The sequence below is a fragment of the Solenopsis invicta genome, chromosome 5, assembly GCF_016802725.1.
Source record: "Solenopsis invicta isolate M01_SB chromosome 5, UNIL_Sinv_3.0, whole genome shotgun sequence".
Taxonomy (NCBI): Eukaryota; Metazoa; Arthropoda; class Insecta; order Hymenoptera; family Formicidae; genus Solenopsis; species Solenopsis invicta.
The window spans coordinates 22,567,659-22,582,911 of NC_052668.1; the positions used below are offsets into that span (position 1 = coordinate 22,567,659).

The following is a 15,253-nucleotide window of genomic DNA, read 5'->3' on the forward strand; positions in this document are numbered from 1 at the left end:
TAATGATCCATAAAGTGCGTGAAATCCGGTAAAATCCAATAAAGTCCAACGTAGTCCAATGAAGTCTATGACAGTCCGTGTAGTCCGGCGAAATCCAGTAAAGTCTTGAAGTCTTGTAATTTGGTGTACACTTATTTTCGAGGTGGTCTATGAAGTGCGTAAAGTACGGTGAAATCCAATAAAATCCATGATAGTTCGACGAAGTCCATGACAGTCTGTGCAGTCTGATACAATCTTGAAGCCAGAAGTCCTACAACTGGAAGTTCTAAAGCCGAAAGTCCTAAAGCCAAAAGTCCTAAAACCGAAAGTTTTAAAGCCGGAAATCTTGAAGCCGGAAATTCTGAAGCCGGAAGTCTTGAAGACAGAAATCTTGAACCCAGAAGTCTTGAAGTCAAAAGTCTTGTAGTCTAGTGTATACCTATTTTCCCAGTGATACACTTTGACAAAAAGTGCCGTGCTGCCTATTTATTACAGTGTCTAAATGTGGTGGTACATATATTTAAAAAGTATTTTTAAAAATGCAATCACCAGAAGTATTTTTAAAAATGATTGTGTAGCATAGAATTCTGCCAGAATTAGCGCGCATTGTAGCTGAAACTGCGATAAATAAGCAGTATGATCTTTTTACCCAAGTGTCATAATATGTTTAATATTTACAAAAAAATATTAATCAGATAAATTATTTTTAAAATTGCACTCATCGGCAGAACTTCGATAGTACTAACTAGAACTCTTGTCAAATAGTATACTAATATTTGTTTTCTTGTACTTTAAAAAATGAGATCGTGCTAAATTCGCAAAATTAGCACATTTTTTTATTTATGATTTTTTTCTTTTTGATAAAAATTGCAGAACTTTTTCGTTATTTTTATAAGAAACTTCAAAATTATAAAAAATGTCACTAAAGCTCTATAAACTTTTTTTATTTTTTTCATATAAACAAAACGTCGTGCCAACTTCACATATCCATTTACATATTTGTATAAAAGAAAGCAATAAATGCAAGTAAATATGACATAAATATTTGTTACACAAATTATTATTTTTAAATTATATAACAGTTACAAATTGTGTCCACTAGGATCAAATATATTTAATTGAATATATATACTTTTTTGTATATACATATTTATATAAAGACATATATATTATATATATAAGTAATTATATATGTATGTCCTTATCCATATAAACATATATGTACAAAAAAATATACATATTCAGTTAAATAATTATCCCAGTGGACACAATTTGTAACTGCCATATAATTTAAAAATAATACTTTATGTAACAAATATTTATGTCATATTTACTTGCATCTATTGCTTTCTTTTATATAAATGCTGTATATTTATGTAACAAGTATCTGATACTTCAATATAGAGAATTTAAACATTAAAACTTTATAACAGTGATAAAAAATTTATTATTGAGGTATTTTCGACCTCAATCTATTATTACAATCTGGTAAGACCAATTAGCAATTTTATTCCAACTTAAGCTCACTAAGATTTGTATAATTTAAGAATAATTATGCATTTTTGTTAACAAGAACATTGATTAATTTTATTTTTATATTTTATAATTTCTAAATTATATAGCAGCTGCAAATTGTGTCGACTGGGATATGCAATATCACTTGAAACATTCTGTACTCTTATTTTTATATCATATTAAATTATAACAATATGACTACTTCACTATTTAAGTTTCAAATTGTTGTGATTTAATATGATATAAAAATAAGAGTACAGATTTTTGAGTGAGCTATTGCATATTATAGTCGACACAATTTACAACTGCTATATAATTTGGAAATAACATCTTACACAACAAATCGTTTGTGATATTTATATCGTAATATAAAAAACTTATAAAAATAACTATATACATTCACTCACTCACCACTCATGTAGCTTGACGAGCTTTTTCCTGCACCACAGCTCTCAGATACTCCATCGTCCTAATTAACACAAATTACAATAAGATTTTGTTCTGATATCTAACATATAGATAAAAAATAAACTTTACAATAAAACTAATTTAGATCATATTTGTATAATTAATTATACATATTCATTCACTCACCACTGCTGCAGATTATTGTGCTTCTTCCTTGACTGCACCACCACTCCCAGGCACTTCATCGTCCTAATCAACACAAATTATAATAATAAAATTCTATCCTGATATCTAACATATAGATCTAAAATAAACTACAATAATATTACAATAAAACTCACATCAGATAATCTGCAAGATACAGACAGATTCGAGATCTGGGAAATGTCTATGAATTCGGCAGTTCGACATCCGGCTGCAGTCTCATTGAACCCGGGATTCCGCCGATTATCGCACTCGCGACGAGCAACCACCGAGCTACAATCGTCCGTTGTCTATCGGTTGTTTATCTGGCAATCGCAGCCCCCCGTCTCGCAGCCGCCCGTCTCGCAGCCCCCCTCCCCTTCCCTCCCGCGACGAACACTTCGCGGACACCGCGGACGCGTAGTACCACATTCGTGAAGCACAATCGCGACAAGTAGTAATCGACGCGATGTAGCTCGTCCGTAACACTCGACGTTTCCCGACACTTATTGCACTCGAAATACGCAAGAGATGACAACGCAAAATGCAATGGCCACCCACTGTGTCGAACGACGTTTCCGAATGACGCTTTAGCAAATCCGGCCGGCTAGCGCCAACTTCGCGACGTACGATGTGGCGTTCCCGAATGTCTACATCGCGAGGGTTCGCCCGGCGTCTCACTGGCAACCTCGATCGTTTCGAAAGATCAATTTACCGTTCGATCTCGGGACTCGCGACGACTCGTACTCCAGAATATAGAAGACCATTGCAAATGACACTGACGGGGACGAAGGAAGACGAAGGACATGACGTAATCAGGAAGACGACGCTAATTGGCCGTGAACGCTAGTGATATGACGTCACGCGACTACGAGTGTCGAAATGCGTAGTTAGTCGCGCGTACGAAATAACAATGACGCCGTCATTTAACGTGATCGTCACATCGAAATACACGGGCGAGTGAGCCAGCGATTATTTTCAATACGTCGTGTCGCTCGGGACGGTTGAAGATAATCTTAATGTATATTTGAATCACGCAATTGGGTTCGCTGTGCCGAGCCTCGATCCCACCCCCCGCAGTTTTTGTTTCCACTCAAGTGGCCCCCGGTTTCTTGTTTTCACACAGGTGACCCCCGTATCGCGAGTCCGTAATTGCGACGTCTCCCCTGCTCCGTCTCGCCACGGTTTCGTCGCACGTCGCGTTGTTTCGACAATTATCCAGGCTTGTAGCGAAAGAGTGTTCCGAAACGTGCAACGAGTGAGTGACAGAGTGATGCTGCTGTACGCTAGTGATCGAGCAGGCGCTGATCGATGCGACGTGTAACGAGTATCACCACAAGTGGAGCAGGATTGAGAGAGAGAGAGAGAGAGAGAGAGAGAGCGAGTCGGAGCTTCAGTGGCAGCGAGCAGGGATATCAGCTGGTGAGTTTAATCGTTAATCAAGTATTCAGGTGAAGGGTTTTCTACAAAAACGAATCTATTTTGTTAACAAATCCGGTGCGAAATTATTCTCAATAGCGTATCATGAATAATTTTGTCTCGGCGAAGATCAAACGAGAAATGTAGGACGAGTTTTTTAATTCATCGATTGATCAATCGCATTATGCGCAAATGCAGCTTTTACAGTAAAGTTGCATCTGTGCATAATGCGATTGATCAAACAATGAATTAAAAAACTCGCCCGTACTGCAGATTGGGTAGTACGAATAGGTACTGCCCAGTTGATAACAACAATCTATATTGATAAATGGCTCAATAGATAATGGCAGCATGTACATCGTCATAACCTACCGATCGAACTTATGAATCGCGCGCATTTTTACCATAAGTATAATAATTGATAAAATGTGGTATACGTATATGCCGTCAATACCCATTGAGTCACGCCTGCAAAGTCTGCCTCGCAACTCGTCGTACTACTCGCTATATAATTTCTCGACATGCTGCAAATAAATAAGTAGTAAATATAAAATTTCCAGATAGACTCAAACAAATTCAGTTTTTACTTTTTTAAATAGAATCTTTAAAACATTAATCCTAAAACCTAAATTATTAAATTTATTAAAAAAAAAAATATATATATATATATAAGGATGTTTTTATTATGAGAGCACTCGTAAAAGTTTGCAAATAAATTATAGTATTATTTATAGTCGCTAGTGATAAAAATAATAAATAATTTCAATTTTAGCCGACCAACTAGCAAATTGTTTGTTAGTTAAACTTGTTCACAACGAAACGTTAGATCAAAACGTTGTGAACAAGTTTAAGCAATAATCAATTTGCCAGTTTGTCAACTAAATTCAGAATTATTTATTATTTGCAAATAAAATGTGAAAAAATTATTGCTTTATACTTTAAATAATATTTATTTTTTTCTTTTATCATTATTAATGTTGTAAAATATTATGAGATAACAAATATAAAACTCTCATAAGAATCAAACAAGTTTGCATTTTTTTTCGATATATCTTCAAAATATTAAAGTTTACAACTTTATTTTATTACATGTTTGAAAAAATTATTATTATTTTTATATAGTAAATGGTTTGAAACTGAGAAATTCTTTTGTATTCTGAAAAAATTTAACTTTTTTAATACTTTTAATTTTGATTGTCGCACTTGGATAATTAAGATCAATTTTATTTTTGTGATTATTGAAAATACGAAAATACTAAATATTAAATATAGAAAAATGCTAAACATTAACTTCAGCCAAAGCGAATATAAAAGATTCATTGTAGACGTAATTAATTGAAGAGTTTCTTATAAAAACTAAACAAAGTTTTTGGATAAAATTAATATTTAATATTTTCTAAATTTAATACTTAATATTTTTGTATTAAAGTTAAATTAAAACAAAACTATTTTTTTACAAAAAGCTATTTTTGAATATGTAATAAAATAACCTTTAATTAATATTTTGAGGATCCGTTGAAAAAAAATTTTTAGCTTTTTTAATTCTTACGAGAGTTTTATATTTGTCATCTCATAATATTTTACAACATTAATAATAATAAAAGGAAAAAAAATATAATTTAAAGTATAAAACAATAATTTTATTTGCAAATAACAAATAATTCCAAATTTAGATAAACAATTCTTAAATTTGTCTGATCATTGCATTGTCTTAAATAATTAATATCAATTTAATTTTGTGATTATTGAAAATACTAAGGATTAAATTTAGAAAATAGTAAATATTATCTTCAGCCAAAGAGAAAATAAACGATTTATTGTAGACATAATTTATTGAAGAGTTTTTTTATGAAAACTAAACTAAGTTTTTGGATAAAGCTAATATTTAGTGTTTTCTAAATTTAATATTTAGTATTTTTGTATTAAAGTTAAATTTTGTTAAAAAATTATTTTTTTTCAAAAAACAAAATTTTTGAACATGTAATAAAATAAACATTAATTAATATTTTGAGGATCCGTTGAAAAAAAATGTTTAACTTTTTTGATTCTTACGAGAGTTTTATATTTATTATTTCATAATATTTTACAACATTAATAATAGTAAAAGGAAGAAGGAAATGTTATTTAAAGTATAAGACAATAGTTTTTTCCCATTTTATTTGCAAATAACAACTCCGAATCTAGACAAACTGGCAAATTGCTTAAACTTATTTGATTATTGCACTGTCTTAGATAATTAATATCAATTTTATTTTTGTGGTTATTGAAAATACGAAAATATTAAGGATTAAATTTAGAAAATAATAAATATTAACTTTAGCCAAAAAGAAAATGAACGATTCATCATAGACGCAATTAATTGAAAAATTTCTTACGAAAACTAAACTTTGTGACAAAAGAGATTTATACTATTTACCGAATAAAATGAAATGTATTTATAGCACTTGTCTTTAAAGTGTCGTTCGCAACGTTTTCGCATTTATCGGCGCAATCTGCAACGAGATGCATCCTGACACGCGCAAACGGGCAAAGTCGACCTATGCAATCAGCGGAGAAATTGCATGGGGTTAATTCTTAATTAAATTGTACACGCAAAGTTTGTTTCGTCACGGGGCACTCCCGCCTTGTATTTTCCGCGCGCACCTGCACACCATCCCCGACGCCACGTGGAAACCGTAGAACGTCAGGGCATCCACGACGAAACAGAATAAATACGCGTCACCCGAGCACGTTCTCGTAGCGTAAGCAATATATGTCCGCGACCCTAACGTGCCACCTCTGAAAAAGACACGACATGCTATTCGCGGCACGTTGAGGCCGCATCACTGGCGTAGAATCGCGAATTACCATTGTACCAGCTTCGACCGCTCGTGAATGAACTGCGTATCTCTGGAGACAAACGAAGAGAGATTGCGTATTTTTTGTTTTACAATGTGGCAGACGTTTTGTTGCGAACGTTAATTTAGTTGTCGGTATAATAGAAAGACTTTATCTTAATCTTGGAAATACTCTCGAAGAATAGACAAACAGTTCTCCCTTGAGAAAATGGTTAAACGGCGACGAGAGAAAAAGAAAATGCAGCAAACATATGTAATAAATAATATATAAAACGCGTAAAATGCAGTTCAAATTTATTTAAACATTCTTTCTGAAGGACAACGAGACAAATCTGCCAGGGAATTCTATCATTCCAATTTCGCGCATTACGTTAACTTTATATACATACATAGTTAAATCGATTTTTGTCAATTTCGGATGTAAAGTAGGTAGGTGTAGGTGCGTGTAATCGGTGGTATGCGGGAAGTCTCAGCTCGAATTTCGTAATATTGGAATCGCGCGAAACAGTTACGGCAGTTTCAAGGTAGTTTGGGGAACAGCATGCACGTATGTTGCAATTGAGATTGGTACAAAGTAACTGGGAGACTCGTAACGCGAGTCGACTCGTAAGCTTCGGCTGGAAGTCGACTTAACACGCCGACACCACTGGAATCGAAGTACGTGGGGTGCGAGCCGCTTACACTTTCTCTCTCTCTCTCTCTCTCTCTCTCATTCTCCTTTTCCCTCGCTCGCCCTTTATACAAACTGCACGTGTGCTCTCATCATGGTCCCGGTCGGTCTTCGACGCAACGGCGCGCGTTAATACGCCTTATATATCGATATCGTGTGCGTCGGTACTAGATACCGCGTAATAAGCATCAGCTAGTTGCCGGATGGCTAGAGAGAAGGGGTCAATCCTAGTTCTGTACGCTTTAATGTGTGTAACATTAGCACGCGATGAACCATGCACGCTTGTTTGCATGATTGAATACATAGTCGCGCATAATGCAACGCCAGCATTGCAATAGTTATCATTCATCCGTTTGCTCCAAAATTACGTCCAAATCGATAAAATAATTATGCTTTGTGTTTGCTTTAATCACTTCTAATATATCGGATTTTAGATCTTGTTTATTCAGATACAATTTTGATATGAAAGATACAAGTTTTGTACAAATAGTACAAGCTAGGAAAAAAGTTACGAGGTCCCCTAATCGTTACATGTGTCATTATTCAATAGCTCCTCACAACGACATTTTATGTAGGGCTACTGTTAGGATACAGTAAAAAGAGACGTTTGACGGCGCGAGAAGCGTGGCAGCACGCGTCGAGTCGGAGAGAAAAAAAAGATAATGATTTCTCGTTATTCTTCTCGAAGCTGCCGCTGCTGCTGTCACGCATCTCGATGAATGCAAAGGTGAACGCTCGAACGGAAATGAAATCGTCATCGATCTCATTGGAAAGTTGGCGGTACGACAAATTCGTATTAATGACCAAGCACGTTTTCATTTCTACGTTTCTGCATACTCATCACCCGGCACAATGTTGACGTAACAGTTGCGAACGATCCCAGATAGTTTTCGGCGTGGCGGAGTTTCTCTTATTGTCGACTCCAAATTGGTCGGACATCATATGTCGCCGGACCCAGCGACATTTGGACCTCTGTCATGCAGATTCGTCGACGATCGATGGCATACGGCTGCAATCCACGACACGTCCAATCATACGCGCCATTCAGTCATCTATAATCAAATTATAAAAGAATGTTCCCAATCTGAATAAAAGAAATATTTTAGGGGGAATTATTTTATTTTGCATGTCGAAAAATATATACTCGTGAAGAGAACGTTAACCGTCGCATAAGAGTCTTTTAGAAAATTTCGTGGTCGGAACATTTTCTTTTGTTATCTCTAACGCTGATGCTACTGCGTTTTCTCATTAAAGTTAAAGTTGAACTTTCAGCTGCGCGTTATGCTTAATGACGTTAGAATGTAACAATGGTACAATGAGGTATTCAGGATATTTCAATGCTATTAAGTAATTAACATTACCTTTTAGAACGCGGTATTGCCGGAAAACGCGACATTACTAGCGTGAATTAAATCGGATTAGGAAACGTAGAAACGAACAAACAAAGACAGAAACGATTTTGGTTGCAAATGCCGCTTCACGAAAACTTTTGTGGCGCATTCACCTCCGCATTTTCCGACGTTCATACATTATATGTTTTACAATTTTCTGTCACTCTCCGACGAAAAATTTTATTCTCATCGATCTCTTGTTCCAAAAGTTATTTATCCTCATAGTCGATCTAAATTTCAACTTTACGTTGTCAAAGTTCAGGCTAAGTTAAGACTTACTGTTTCGAGAGTATCAAACGCGCGTGACTGCAATCTCGCCACGAAAGTTTCGCCCACATCGTAACAAATTGTCGTTGCGCATGAATCGTGCGAAATAAACTTTTTCCACGACGCGCGTCAAAGTCCGCCTGTACATTTTTGCCTTTCCATTTGCCGCTCTCCATTCCGCGTGTCCATCATTTTATCCCGCATGTGCTTCTGACCGAAACAAAGGACCGCGGAATACTCTTGCGTCGGAATTGAAAAACTACCGCGCACAAAAAAAGAACGGTAACCGTAATGCATTCTGCAACTTGGCGATGTCTATCCGCGAAAAATCGGCATGAAGTTTTCCGCATGCAACTAAGAAACTACTTTTACGTGGAAACAAGTCCCATTTTTGGTTTAGCATTAAAATTTAAATATCGGAGTTTCACTCTGTTAGAATACTTAAGATTGCTTTCTGAGTTACAAATTGTACATTATTTCTACAACGTTCCAAAAATTTCTTCCATTATTTGAATAACATAATAATGCAAAAGTAAATATTGTTATTTTACTTTAGTGTGTTATAGCATATTTTATTCTTACCGATTTTTAGATAAATGATATATACATTATACACTCAGAAAAAAATTTTTGTGATTCAAATAAATATATTATTGGTACTATTTAAATAAATTATTTACATCACACAAGTAAATATTAGCAATAATATATTTACTTGAACCGCGAAAATTTTTTTCACAATGTATATAAAAAATTCTTTGGCTTTTAATCAAGATCAAAAATTATATCTTTTTTTATAATTATTCAACATAGACAACGATTATCTCATTTTTTTTTCAAGTTCTAGGCATGCGTTTTATAAAATTTATTTATGGAGTATCGCGTTGAAATTGATCAATTATCTTTATTTTTCAATTTTCTGAACATCTCGAAATTCTCTATTAAATAATTTTATAATCTGCCTTGTGTCATAAAATTCTTGCTGAGAAAATTGATCGTAAATTCCTTCAAATATTGAACGAAGTGCCTGATATCTTTTACGTACATAGAATCACGTCCGGGTCGTAAGAATCTTCGCAATCTGAATTTATATTTCAAATAAACGACTGTAAAGAAAGATTTTTACGCATCTAGATCTATAATCAAGAAAAATGTCATCCGGGTTGCTTCGTCTAGCGAAGATACGCACCTAACACACACACACACACACACACACACACACCGATGTCCAACATCCCATTGAAGGGTAGATCTACGAGAACTCCAACGGGTTGAAAACGGCTCCCACGCGTGAGAAATTGCGGTTCACTTCCATCGAGATGAGATATCAGAAGTCTCCCCGGCCTGGCAATCATCTCCGTCCTCCACACGCCTCCTTTACGTTCATCTCCCTCTTTCTCCTCATCATGACCCAAGAAAGAGAACTAATGCTCAATGATAGCCGCCCCGGGGGGCGAGAACGGAATCAATAAAGCCAGGGCAAGTTTCACAGTGGCCGTTTCATCCTCTTGTTCTCACCCTCGCTTTTTACAGCTTGTTTTTGTTTATTCGATAACGATCTTCATGAGAAACGTCAATTTGAAAATTTTATCATAAATTTAATTCTTAATATTTAGCTCTGTATTTAGTTATAATTTTGCATGTATATATTTATTAAATTAAAACTTTGCGGTGATAATTTTTTTAATGATTATATAAGTAATGTATTATACAATTATGTATGACGAGTTATTTCTTCTAACAAACCTAGTAATTTAGAGACCGTCTATAGATGTCTGCGGACGTTTGTAGACCCTTTTGCTGCTGAAAGAATTAATTAAAGCCGATCACTTCCAAAATCATAATCTGAAACCTGAATCATTTGAGATCGAATAAAATACGAATGTAGCGTGCAACATGAGGTTGTCGTCGCCACAAACGGGATGCTGCGGACTGACGACCGGAAGCTAAAAACGGCATCGCGGATCGATGCTACTGTCTGATTCGCGTAAATCCAGGTAGCTCGCTGATCTCAGCACACGGGTTTTTTCCGTCTACCATCTCCGCCATCCGTATTTTTCGATAGCCCACGGACTCTGAATTAATTATCGTTTAGCCGATTTTATCGTCTCTAAGGTAATTAAACGCGGAAACGAAATCTCTTCCTTGATTGTTCTTTAATTGATTTTTCCTGTTATACATCTGAGATACTTTTTTGCATAAAATATCGATGAAACAGGTATCGTGAATAGGAAATTCTAGAAAATCAAATATAGCAATGTGCAGTGTCATGCTCCCCGTTATCTCAGGTTACCAAATTTCTAGTTTAACATATTTGCATTTATACTCTTCTACGTCAGAAACGTAGAGAGCCAACATGGCGATTTTAATATACTAATGTTATTCAACGGCGAGTTGGCTACTGTGTCATGGTTGGACGATGGCGAACAAGATCACAATTCCGTCACGCTTTAAACACGACAATGGAGGGGAAATGTTGCGGTCTTAAGCCAAACCCTATGCGGAGGCTCGTTTCGACAGGGATCCGGTTTTCCGGGTCGACCCGGCCACCGTATGCACAGGCTGCTCTCTCTCCCGGTAGGCGTGGTGCCGAGAGCAAATCGTCTTTCGATGTATGCTTGAATGATTTCGAATGGGAGAAACCAAACGAAGGAGAGACTCGTCGCAAAAACAAGGGGTTGCGGCGTGTAAAAAGCGCTCGAGTTATGATCTCGGTTCGAAATACTTGTTCCGTTTTCAATATGGTCCCTGGGTCGTGGAACACTAATTTATTATTCGTCAGACACAATCGAAATGAAAAAAAAAAGCTTTAAACGGAACGTATTCTTTAGTATCAAATAAATAAATATTTGATATTGATGATTAATTAATTTGAAAAAATTAGTACTGTTTCCAATTAATTAAACTTTTATACTTGATTGTTTTTCGCGATGCATTATGCACGCGTGCGCAAAAAGAAAAAAAAGCAGATGAAATGTTCAATCTCCCATCTTAATATATACGCATTTAGCACTAAAAGTTCATATTTCAAACGTGCACATTTTTCACGAGCAACAATATAGATCTTCAAAATAGTGAAGACTTCATTTTTCATTAAGCGAAGAACTTTCCTGCGACGTCCGGATGCATTCTCTTTCTTCCTTGTTTTCTCTTTCATTTTCTGATGCTGTTTTAACTCATTTCACTTTTTCCAAGTCATTTTATGCAACGCCTATCCGAAACGGTATAATTAATGCAGGTGCTGTCTCCTTCTCAAATAGAAACACTCTGTTGCCATGTAATTTCGCATCGTTGCATAGAAGCTGCAGAAGCAAAGCAGAGAAACATGAAAAGCAAATAGTTTCTTCGGAGATTTAGCTTTACGCATCCCGAATAGTCTAACACAGCTAGCGCAGTAGTGACCTCAATAATGATTAAGAATCTCATTTCTTATTGAGGAAAATTTTCCGCGAGCTTTCTCTTTCGGCGAGAGCTCCTCGAGGAAACTTAAACCGACGTCTTATCTCTACCCGGCTTACTTTTAATCTAGCCCGATCGTCTCACGTTTAATCCAACACTGCCTCTTCCCTCCCCCCTTTTTCTCTCTTTCTATCTTTCTCTGTCCTGCTCCCCCTTGCCCTTTGTTTCCTCTTATGGAGGCAAGAGTTACTCGAGGAAGGAACGTCGTCGTCGTTTGACAACCGCGAACAATGGTCGGTTCGTGAACAGTTCTTTGGCACAATCGGCATCGAGAATCAAGGTATTGTCGGTGCTCCAAGATTTACCCATCGCCTATAGTGTATCCTTTCACAAACGATCGATCGGATTCTTCGGAGATATGTACACGAGCATGTGCGAGAGCGAGAGCGATCGCGAGGGATCCATCTGCGCGATCTTCTACCCGAACGCTCCAAATGGAAGTGTCGGTCTACGTGAGGGACGGATCTCTTCTCTCGATGACTTAATTCGTTTTGACATCGCAGTTTAACCCACCCGATTCGTTCCCCCGCCGGACGATAAACGGTCTTTTCTTTCTCACTGTTATTTAGTAGCTGAATTAGAGCGCTGTGCACTTCGGACAGATGCCAGATCGCGCGATAACGTCGAACCGATGCAACTGGCTTCGGAATATAAATATGAATATCGACTGTGTGCTTGGTTATAATACTGGAAATTATATATTTATACATACACACACACACACACACACACACACACACATATATATGAAATAAAGAAATTTTTTTAACAAATTGTATATCTACCTGTTAATTTGCAAGTATTTTACAAGTAAAAAATACATTGATCAAAATTTGACGATTTAATAACGTTCCCCCTATGTAAGTTTATCCGTTTCGGTATACAATATGGTTGTAACTCGATCGCGCGCTATTGCTCTCTAATCAGGAAATCTGATGTATGTAATCTTTAACGACATAAATTGCAGAGTGGATTACTTACTCACGATGAAATCTAAAGTATTCACGTTTGCCGATAACGAGATAAAAATCACATATTAGGTATTAAGATGGCTATAATTTATCTAACATATGTGTGCGACACTTAATTTGATTTTTATATTATTAATAGTACTTTAAAATACTTTTTGTTATTATTTGCATAATGAGATGATTAAAATGAAACAAATTTTAGGATTTAGTTTTCTCAAGTTTTTTATAAATTTCTCAACATGCCGATTTTATTATATTAAGTTAATGCTCGAACGATGTTTAAGTAATATTTAAATAATCAAAATTGATTTTTAAACACTTTTGAAGATACCGACTGAAAATTCAGAAAAGTTTTCTTGATTGCATTTTTCATCGTGATGCCCCCAAACTTTAGTCGATAATTGAAATGCTCGTCTTAGTTCCTTGCTCAATTAAAATCTTTATCATTTATCTCCTTGAAATTCATTAAGTGAAAGCTAGACAACATTCATGAAGTTATCGGTTTGATGTCCAGAAGCCCATTAATCCCAAGTGCCTGACCTAAATTTATATACCGAGTTATAAATAATTACTTTCACAACGTTATACGAAATATACCACATATTTGCACTTAAGTTATTAAATTATTCTGTTATTGTATTCGGACAAATTCAATGTGAAGCCAAGCAATCTGCGCAGTTCCCACAGCTTCGATTGCCGTGTCACAATAAGGCTGCACGAGCGATTAACGTTCTGTCACAACAAGAACGCGCGCGTTTCTGTTCTTGGACAATTAATGCCATCTCTTTTGAGGTTTCTCCATCGGCTTTGTCAAGCCCTTTTTCTAGGTCGTACTTTAGTCACGTGACGAGAGTAGAATTGCCCTGGGGACGAAAGAGAATCGCCTCGCGTCGTCAAATGTCAACCCGTAAACGCAGCCACTCGAGTTACTCAAAAGAGAAATACGAATCTGGAGAAGCAGCCGCGAAAAAGGTTCGCATAATTTTATCACCGGTTCCCAGCAATGAAATTTATGTCAGCTCTCCGATAGCAACGACGTGAAATCCCATAGCGAACAAATTTACACTGTGCAGCTGACGATGATTAAAGCAGGAGCAACCTTTCGTCGGCCCTATTCTTTGCAGATTTTTTTCTCCAAGTGCAAAGTTTTTAACGTTTGCTTTAACGTATAACAACGTTCGTTGGATAAAAGTATACGAAACAGTCGTGTTTTATTTCTGCACATTAAAAAAAAAATTCCATTACGACTGAAATTATTATTGTTGCGATAAATCGAGACGTAGTCCATCGTAGCACGTAGCAATTCAAATGCATGTGGTGATTGTGGAAAATTGCAACAAGCCTCTGCTTGGTCACCATTGGCAATTTCGATGCAATGCGCTACAGTTCTGAAATTGCCAGCTTTACCGAGATGGAAAATGTTGGGTCTCGAGTGGGAAAAACTGCGAGGATACTTCGTATTGCGTCTCGACGAATAAAAATACAAATCGGATGTGAAAATAAAATATGATGGAATGCATCGAAGCGCGGAAAGGAACTTTAAAATCAATAGAAACCGATACTAGGGTCTGTCGAATTTGCACCGGAAAAGCGCAGAAAGTGTACAAACTGCATCTACGTAGGGTGTTCACAATTCATCATCGATCGGCTTTTACACACGGCTCGTCCCAAAAGTCACATGTATATTTTCCGACCCAGAAATTGCAGAAGGCAAAATTAAAAAAAAAAAAACGATAGATTTTTCTTTACCGATGCATCAAAATATTTTCTTTCTTTTTTAGTTTAGATTTATTTACCACGTTTTTTTTTTATAAATATTAAAAGTTAAAATGCTGAGAAAATAATATTGCTAAATTCTGCAGTCTGCATTAGATATTCATTTATGATGCATCCTGAATACGGTCCTTTTTTAATATTTATCTCGTCGATTTTCAACTTTTGCTGATGGTAGATAATTGAAATCGTAATTTTGCGGTATCATGTATTATGCGTGGGGGTGCATTGTGGATTCAATTAGTCACGTTTGACACATTTTCAACAATCAGCTGTAACTACGCCCGCGCATTTATCGATATCACACGCGGATTGGAATAAATATTTTTCTTTGCATTGCGTTTTTTGTTTTTTAATCTTCGCTGCGGCGCGAGACGCGTA

General features: G+C 36.0%; 1 protein-coding gene and 1 long non-coding RNA gene across 2 annotated transcripts in view; both read right to left on the reverse strand.

Moving 5' to 3' along the window:
- Positions 1-4,124, reverse strand: part of LOC120357704 — a 67,079-nt gene extending 62,955 nt beyond the window's left edge. Inside the window, exons 1-3 of the long non-coding RNA XR_005574710.1 lie at positions 2,244-4,124; positions 2,089-2,151; positions 1,906-1,963 (exon numbers count right to left, since the gene is read on the reverse strand). This is a non-coding gene — a long non-coding RNA (uncharacterized LOC120357704). The remainder of the gene's footprint in view (positions 1-1,905; positions 1,964-2,088; positions 2,152-2,243) is intronic.
- A 3,310-nt stretch (positions 4,125-7,434) lies between these two features.
- The window catches only part of LOC105195179 (nascent polypeptide-associated complex subunit alpha, muscle-specific form), a 54,385-nt gene continuing 46,566 nt past the window's right edge, over positions 7,435-15,253 (reverse strand). Inside the window, exon 9 of the transcript XR_003268255.2 lies at positions 7,435-8,063. The gene's annotated coding sequence lies outside the window, so the exon portion shown is untranslated. The remainder of the gene's footprint in view (positions 8,064-15,253) is intronic.